This window comes from Amblyomma maculatum, chromosome 4 (assembly GCF_055883805.1).
Source record: "Amblyomma maculatum isolate TAMU_Amacu chromosome 4, ASM5588380v1, whole genome shotgun sequence".
Lineage (NCBI taxonomy): Eukaryota > Metazoa > Arthropoda > Arachnida > Ixodida > Ixodidae > Amblyomma > Amblyomma maculatum.
In genome coordinates, this window is record NC_139347.1 from 62,389,941 (window position 1) to 62,396,737 (window position 6,797).

A 6,797-nucleotide genomic window follows, 5' to 3' on the forward strand; every position below is an offset into this window, starting at 1 on the left:
GTTGAACGCCGGTGCTAATGTGATGTTAATGCAGGTTAATGTTCCCCAGGCAGTTGAAATGGTTCCCTAGACAGGAATATAGAGTCCTGGAAGGCTTTAATGGTCAGTCATAAGACCAATAATTGCGGGGATTTAAGCATGGTTTGAACCTAGTGATAGAGGGAAGGATGTGAGTGTTGCAGGGATAGCCTCTTTAACACTCGCGTTTCAATCCGCGTTTTTTTCTCATAATTTTTATTTAAATTAGGTTTTGGGGAAAGGAAGGAGCTTTGAGTGGACACCATGGAATTGTGGACACCTACACCTAACCAGGTCAAGATCATGTTTTCATATTTCTTGTATTTTGTATATTGTATACAAAAACTGATTGATTTATAGGAAGGGAAAGGCGCGGTAACTGTCCCACTTGTTTTTGTGTGGACACCTCAACCGCGCTGTAAGGGAAGGGAGGAAGGTGGGAAAGAAAGTGGAAAGAGGAGCCGTAGTGGAGGGCTATGCCCACCTGGGGATCTTTAACGGGAAAGGCACAGTATCTGAGACTAGGAAGAGGAAGCAGATAGAAAGAGGTCCTGTAGTGGAAGGCTGCAGAGTAATTTGGCCTCTTTGGGCCTTCTACATGTGTGGACATTGCACAACCCAGGGCTGATTGATTTATAGGAAGGGAAGGCGCGAATAATTGTATCACTTGTTTTCTGTGGACACCTCAACCGCGCCGTAAGGGAAAGGAGGAAGGTGGGAGTGGAAAAAGAGAAAGAGGAGTCGTAGTGGAGGCCTACGGAGTAATTTCGACCACCTGGGTAACGTGCGCTGACATCGCACAGCACACTGAGGCCTCTTCGTTTCGCCTCCATAGAAACGCAACCGCCGAGGTCGGGTTCGAACCCGGGTACTGCGGCACTGGCATCGCACAGCACATGGATGCCTCTTCGTTTCGCCTCCATCGAAACACGCAACCGCCGAGGTCGGGTTCGAACCCGGGTACTGCGGCACTGGCATTGCACAGCACATGGATGCCTCTTCGTTTCGCCTCCATCGAAACACGCAACCGCCGAGGTCGGGTTCGAAACCGGGTACTGCGGCACTGGCATTGCACAGCACATGGATGCCTCTTCGTTTCGCCTCCATCGAAACACGCAACCGCCGAGGTCGGGTTCGAACCCGGGTACTGCGGCACTGGCATTGCACAGCACATGGATGCCTCTTCGTTTCGCCTCCATCGAAACACGCAACCGCCGAGGTCGGGTTCGAACCCGGGTACTGCGGCACTGGCATTGCACAGCACATGGATGCCTCTTCGTTTCGCCTCCATCGAAACACGCAACCGCCGAGGTCGGGTTCGAACCCGGGTACTGCGGCACTGGCATTGCACAGCACATGGATGCCTCTTCGTTTCGCCTCCATCGAAACACGCAACCGCCGAGGTCGGGTTCGAACCCGGGTACTGCGGCACTGGCATTGCACAGCACATGGATGCCTCTTCGTTTCGCCTCCATCGAAACACGCAACCGCCGAGGTCGGGTTCGAACCCGGGTACTGCGGCACTGGCATTGCACAGCACATGGATGCCTCTTCGTTTCGCCTCCATCGAAACACGCAACCGCCGAGGTCGGGTTCGAACCCGGGTACTGCGGCACTGGCATTGCACAGCACATGGATGTCTCTTCGTTCTGCCTTCATCGAAAAAAACGTAGCCTCTCCGTTTAAGTAGGGTTTGGGGAAATGAAGGCGCAGTATCTGTCAAGGTCGCTTGAAGGGGAAAACCTCCGTCACTCAGACAGCTCGAGAGAGAGAGAGAAATAACATTTATTGCACCCGTCAAAAGGTTGGTGAGGATCCGAGGCGAAGCTCTGTCCCAACCATGTCCCCCTCAGCCGTCGACCTGGATCCCTTGGATCTTAGCAGCGGCCAGGGCAAGACGGACGACTTCTCGTTGCCCTTTTTCGTCCTGCTTGATAAGTAGTGCCTCCCAGGACTCATCTGTTCGGTCAGGTTCTCCAATTCTAGGACACGTCCATATCATATGGATCATGTCCGCTATGCCATCGCAACGTTTGCACCTGGGGCTAAAAATTTCCGGGTGCCACTTGCTGTAAAGCTGGGAGTTCGGGAATACTCCAGTCTGTAGCTTACGCCACATAACCTCCTCGGTTTTGGTGAGTTGCTTACACGCTTTTGGTAGTACTGATCTGCCTAATTTGTAATGATTTAGGATATCTTGGTAGGTGTTAAGGTCATCGTTGAACTGCAGGGGCTCTTGGTCGCGCAAGGGCTACGGGGTTGCGCATAAGTCGTCACTGGGATCCCGGAATGTAGCTACGAAAAGCTGGCGTAATGAAGCTTTCATTTCAAAAACGTAATCATCTGGCCGAGGAAACCGCTGAATCGGCCCACTGAAAGGGGAGGAAGGTGAAGGTGATCAAGACTCGTCTCATCGCCCTCGTTGTGGAGGAGCTAGCTAGAGAGGAAGGACTCTCGTGCTCTCAGTCCAAGTCCGAGCGTTTTGCGGTTAGAGATAAACCAAGATGGACACACATGAGGCACTATGTGCTGACACCACCGCTAGGGGGTAAGGTGGGGATGTGCCGGTCGCTGAAGTTCAAATGACCAGGATCCTGGGTATGTATTTGCTGGCTGACCGGGAGAATTGGGAAACGGTAAACACTATCGTGAGATTTATTAGGAGAATCTGCCATCGTAAGGAAGGGGTGCGGGAAAACGAGGTAGCTGGTTAAGCAACACTTTATATGAAATTGGGCGTGACGGAATAAAACAAGGTAGATGCTATGATTAGTCAGGTGTATAAGGCGGTTATTGGGGCAATGCGTCCACCGAAAGGCTGCTGGGATTAGGAGTGCACAACACCTTGGAAGAACTGCGGGAGGCGCACCTGGTGATGCAACTCGGTAGGCTTAAGATAAATGTGGGGTCATATTGGAGAAGATCGGCATTGGGGTTGAGGCTCCAGCCGCGGACATGAAAATTCAGGCGAGGCAGGTAATGCACAAAGGGCTCTATATAAAGCCTTTGCCCAAGAATATGCATATGGTACATCATGAAGGTCGCAGAAAGGCAAGAGCCAGAGCTTTGCATGCTAAGTATGGGAACTACAAAGGGGCCGTCTATGTAGACGGTGCAGGTTATAAGGACAAGGACGGATTTTCAGTTGTGGTGGTGGACGGACGAGAACGCTCGGTTACCTCTGGATCAGTCAAAACCCGCTCCTCAGAAATTGCAGAGGAGGAGCATTAGCTATATCTCAGACTAGCGTAGACCTGATATTCAGTGACTCAAAAACAGCCATCAGGCATTTGATGAGGGGCAGAATATCTGGTGCAGCGACACGACTGCTTAATCAGGCCAAGGGACGAGAGCTTAGGAAGGTGGAAATTGTATGAGTACCGGCACACACTGGGAACCCTGGGAACGAGGCGCCTCACATGAATGCTCGAGGTTTCGTCAGCACAGCAAGTGAGCCGGCGGTTCAGGGGAGGTCCCCGAGAGATGGGCTGATGGTATCTTTTCACGATATCACAAATCACTATAAACTCGAGCGGATGATTTATCCTCCGCGGGACAAACAATTGGTTAAGACACTAGAATGCATCTGGTGAATATTGCAGACCCGCTCTTTCCTCAATCTCTATATATTGAGTAAAATATACGTGGAAGAGATAAAGCCGGACTGTAGATGGGGCCAGGAGCTGGCAAAATATGACCATGTCTTATGGAACATAGCACCGGCGGCGGCGGGTATTATGCGGGATCTTTCTTTCGAACAGTGGGAGGCCATGCTGGCTAGCTCAGACCCGGTCGTCCAGACCAGGACCATGGAGTGGTCCACTCCGTGCACCCAGGTGGCCGTCACCACCTAGCATGGAACAGTCTGTACGGGCTGTCTGACGAGTTTTTCCATTCATTGAGAGGTGCAAATCAAGCTATTACATCTATAATAAAATACGTCCGGAGCCCTCCACTACGGCAGCTTCTCTTCCTCTCCTTCCTTCTCTTATGGCGTGGTTCAGGTGCCCAGCTAGAAGTTACAGGTACTGCACCTTTCCTTCGTTCGTATGGAGGCTCCTTGGACTACCCTCCATCCCCTCCATGGCAGCTGGCGCACTCGCCTAGCAACACCTATTACAGTTCAAGGTCAAATCCCTATGTAAAGTGATCTTGACGAAAGTGAGCAGTAGAGCTAGTGGACACTTTAGGAATTGAAAAGAAGTGAACTTTGTTAGGAGTTATGTAAAATACCACATAGCACTTTCTCGTGTCGCCCACTTAAACAACTAGACAACATTGTCTAACATTGAAAATGTTATGAAAGAGCACTGAGCAAGGGTAGAGGGAGAAGCTTCAGTTCGCAGGTCGAGCCGTTTCGACAGGTGGACTTGTCTTCGTCGCTTTTGCTTCCGAAGAAGAAAAGCCTACTTTCTTCTCACCCACCCTCCCCCTCCCAAGCTTTTCTTCCAGCACAAAGCAGTTAACTCAAGTAAATGTTTTTGCGAACACATTTTCGTCTGCTCTCGAGCCCAGTGAGATGGGCCCTTAGAGAACTTCGTGAGCAGAACCGCAAGCAAACCCTGCCAAACTGAGTTCTGTAAAACGCTTCTTATTAAGACATATCACGTTCCGTTCGCGAGAAGCAGCGACTGATTCGCGCCTCTGTTATCTATCCTTATTAATTCAAGACTGCCAAAAGATAACGTGCGCGCGGCGTAACTGCGAAAGAACTGAGTCGTGGTGACTTATGATTGGCATCGTCTGCTAAGAGTAAACAATGGAGGGAGCTTTCAAGGTTATGTGACTATCAGGCTGCTTCCTGTCAGAGTGGAAGTCGGGGCCTGTCTGCAACTGGTCCGGGGCTGGAAAATCGAATGTACCCACTGTTACATATAAGCTTCGCTGGCATTGGATGAATGTCGTGGCATTCGACAGGTTTTTCATTCATTGCTGAGTTTTGAGCCATATTTTAAAAGCTATATAACGAATAATTGTTCATGCATGTAGGCGGAATAAAAAAGTAGCAGCCTTTCTTTGCGTAAATCAATCTTTAATGTTCATTTCGGTAGAACGTTTAAGTTTATGTTCAAATATTGGTTCATCTTAGTTGGGAAACCTGTATTCCTTGGCGCAGCGACCGCGTATGCATAAGTAAACAAGCTGGTGTACCGAAGTTTCAGTGTAGGCTGGAGAACTGACAGGCTGTCAAAAATTGACCGAGAGACCTGCATGTATCGCGGCGCTATTCGGAGGTCGGGTGCAGCTTATAACGGTGCACTTTTCTTCCATTTTTACTGGTTGCTAGCGCGACGCATATTTGGCACTCAGTCTTAACAAAGCACTGTGTGAGCTTTAGCTGACAGCACGCTCGCTCATTCCCGTGCCGTACACCGAAGCAATGCCACGCTACCGCCCATGCGCCATTGTGGTGTCTCCTTGTCGCCTTTCGAAGTTGCAGTTCCCAGTCAGAAAAAAACTACAGAAAAATTTCTGATGTTACGACAGAATTTCTGTGCGGTTTTTGACGGGAAACCTGTTGTGACAACAGAACATTCTGTAGTAACATCAGAAATTTTTCTGTAGTTACAACAGAAAAGTGCTATAGAACTGCAGACAACAGAAATATAGTACAGAAAAACTACAGAACTACAGAAAAATTTGATGGTTACGACAGAACTACAGGATATTTTGTCGTATTTTTGACACAGTTCTGTAGTTTTTTTCGACTGGGTTTTACTCATGACTGCAGTTCGTACTGACCGCAACTCGTTGGCCGCCGTTATATATTACCAGCCGGGATCGATTATTCGAGCGCCGGGGGCAAATTTCGTGTGGACTGGATCGTTCTGACGTAACGAGCGTGCAGCACGCAAATGCGACAGTGAACTGCCATTTTGCTTCACCTTCGATCAACATTCATGTGCACGCCATCGGCCGAGGAAAGCGACTAGCGACTACTTGCGACAGAAATGAGCCCAGCGCGGTCACGTCTTGCCACATGTGGGCGTTGCGTATCGAACGAGCTATAGGTTCACGCCGAAGGATCGCGGGTCGTGGCGCAGACTTTGGCCTAACGCAGTATAAGTCGTTTTTTTTTTTCCTTTTTCTTTTTCTTTTTTTTTTTTTTTGCAGGCACCGCGCGCTTTTGCTTGCCCGCGCGAACAATAATTTGCGCCACGTGATGTACGTGAACGGCACTCAAATTAAAAAACAAGGGTGTATCATTTTCTGCACTGGGCGAAATCCGCGGCAGGTATTGTCTTTGACGGTGAGGCGCGCGAAATTGCTTCAGTGAACCCCGCCCCCGTGAGCGCTTCCCTCATCCATGCCTGGCTGGTCCACGTTATCGGAAGGCTTCGCGCCGGTGAATGTATAATGAAACGAGGTGATAGTGTTTTCGCACGAGATTTTTCTTTTTAACTGAAAGGCTGATAGAGTAGGTCAGGTATCGGACAAATTTGATCGGATGCCTCGCTGTTCTTCAGACATATATCGTATGCTTGGCTTAATTCTACGGCTTTTGCCACGCCGTGCGCCATTGGAATATCTGGGACCTGAGCCAACGACAAGCCGCTTTCCAGGAACACCCTTATGCGACTCAGCTACAAGCTCGCAGAAAGGCTGTTTGGAGAACGCTGACGGGCTATTGGAACATCATCATCATCATGATCATCATCATCATCAGCCTAACTATACACACTGCAGGGCGGGTATAGTCAGGCTGATGATGATGATGATGATGATGATGATGATGATTGGAACAAATTTCACTTAAACAAAGTTTCTGGTTACGGCAA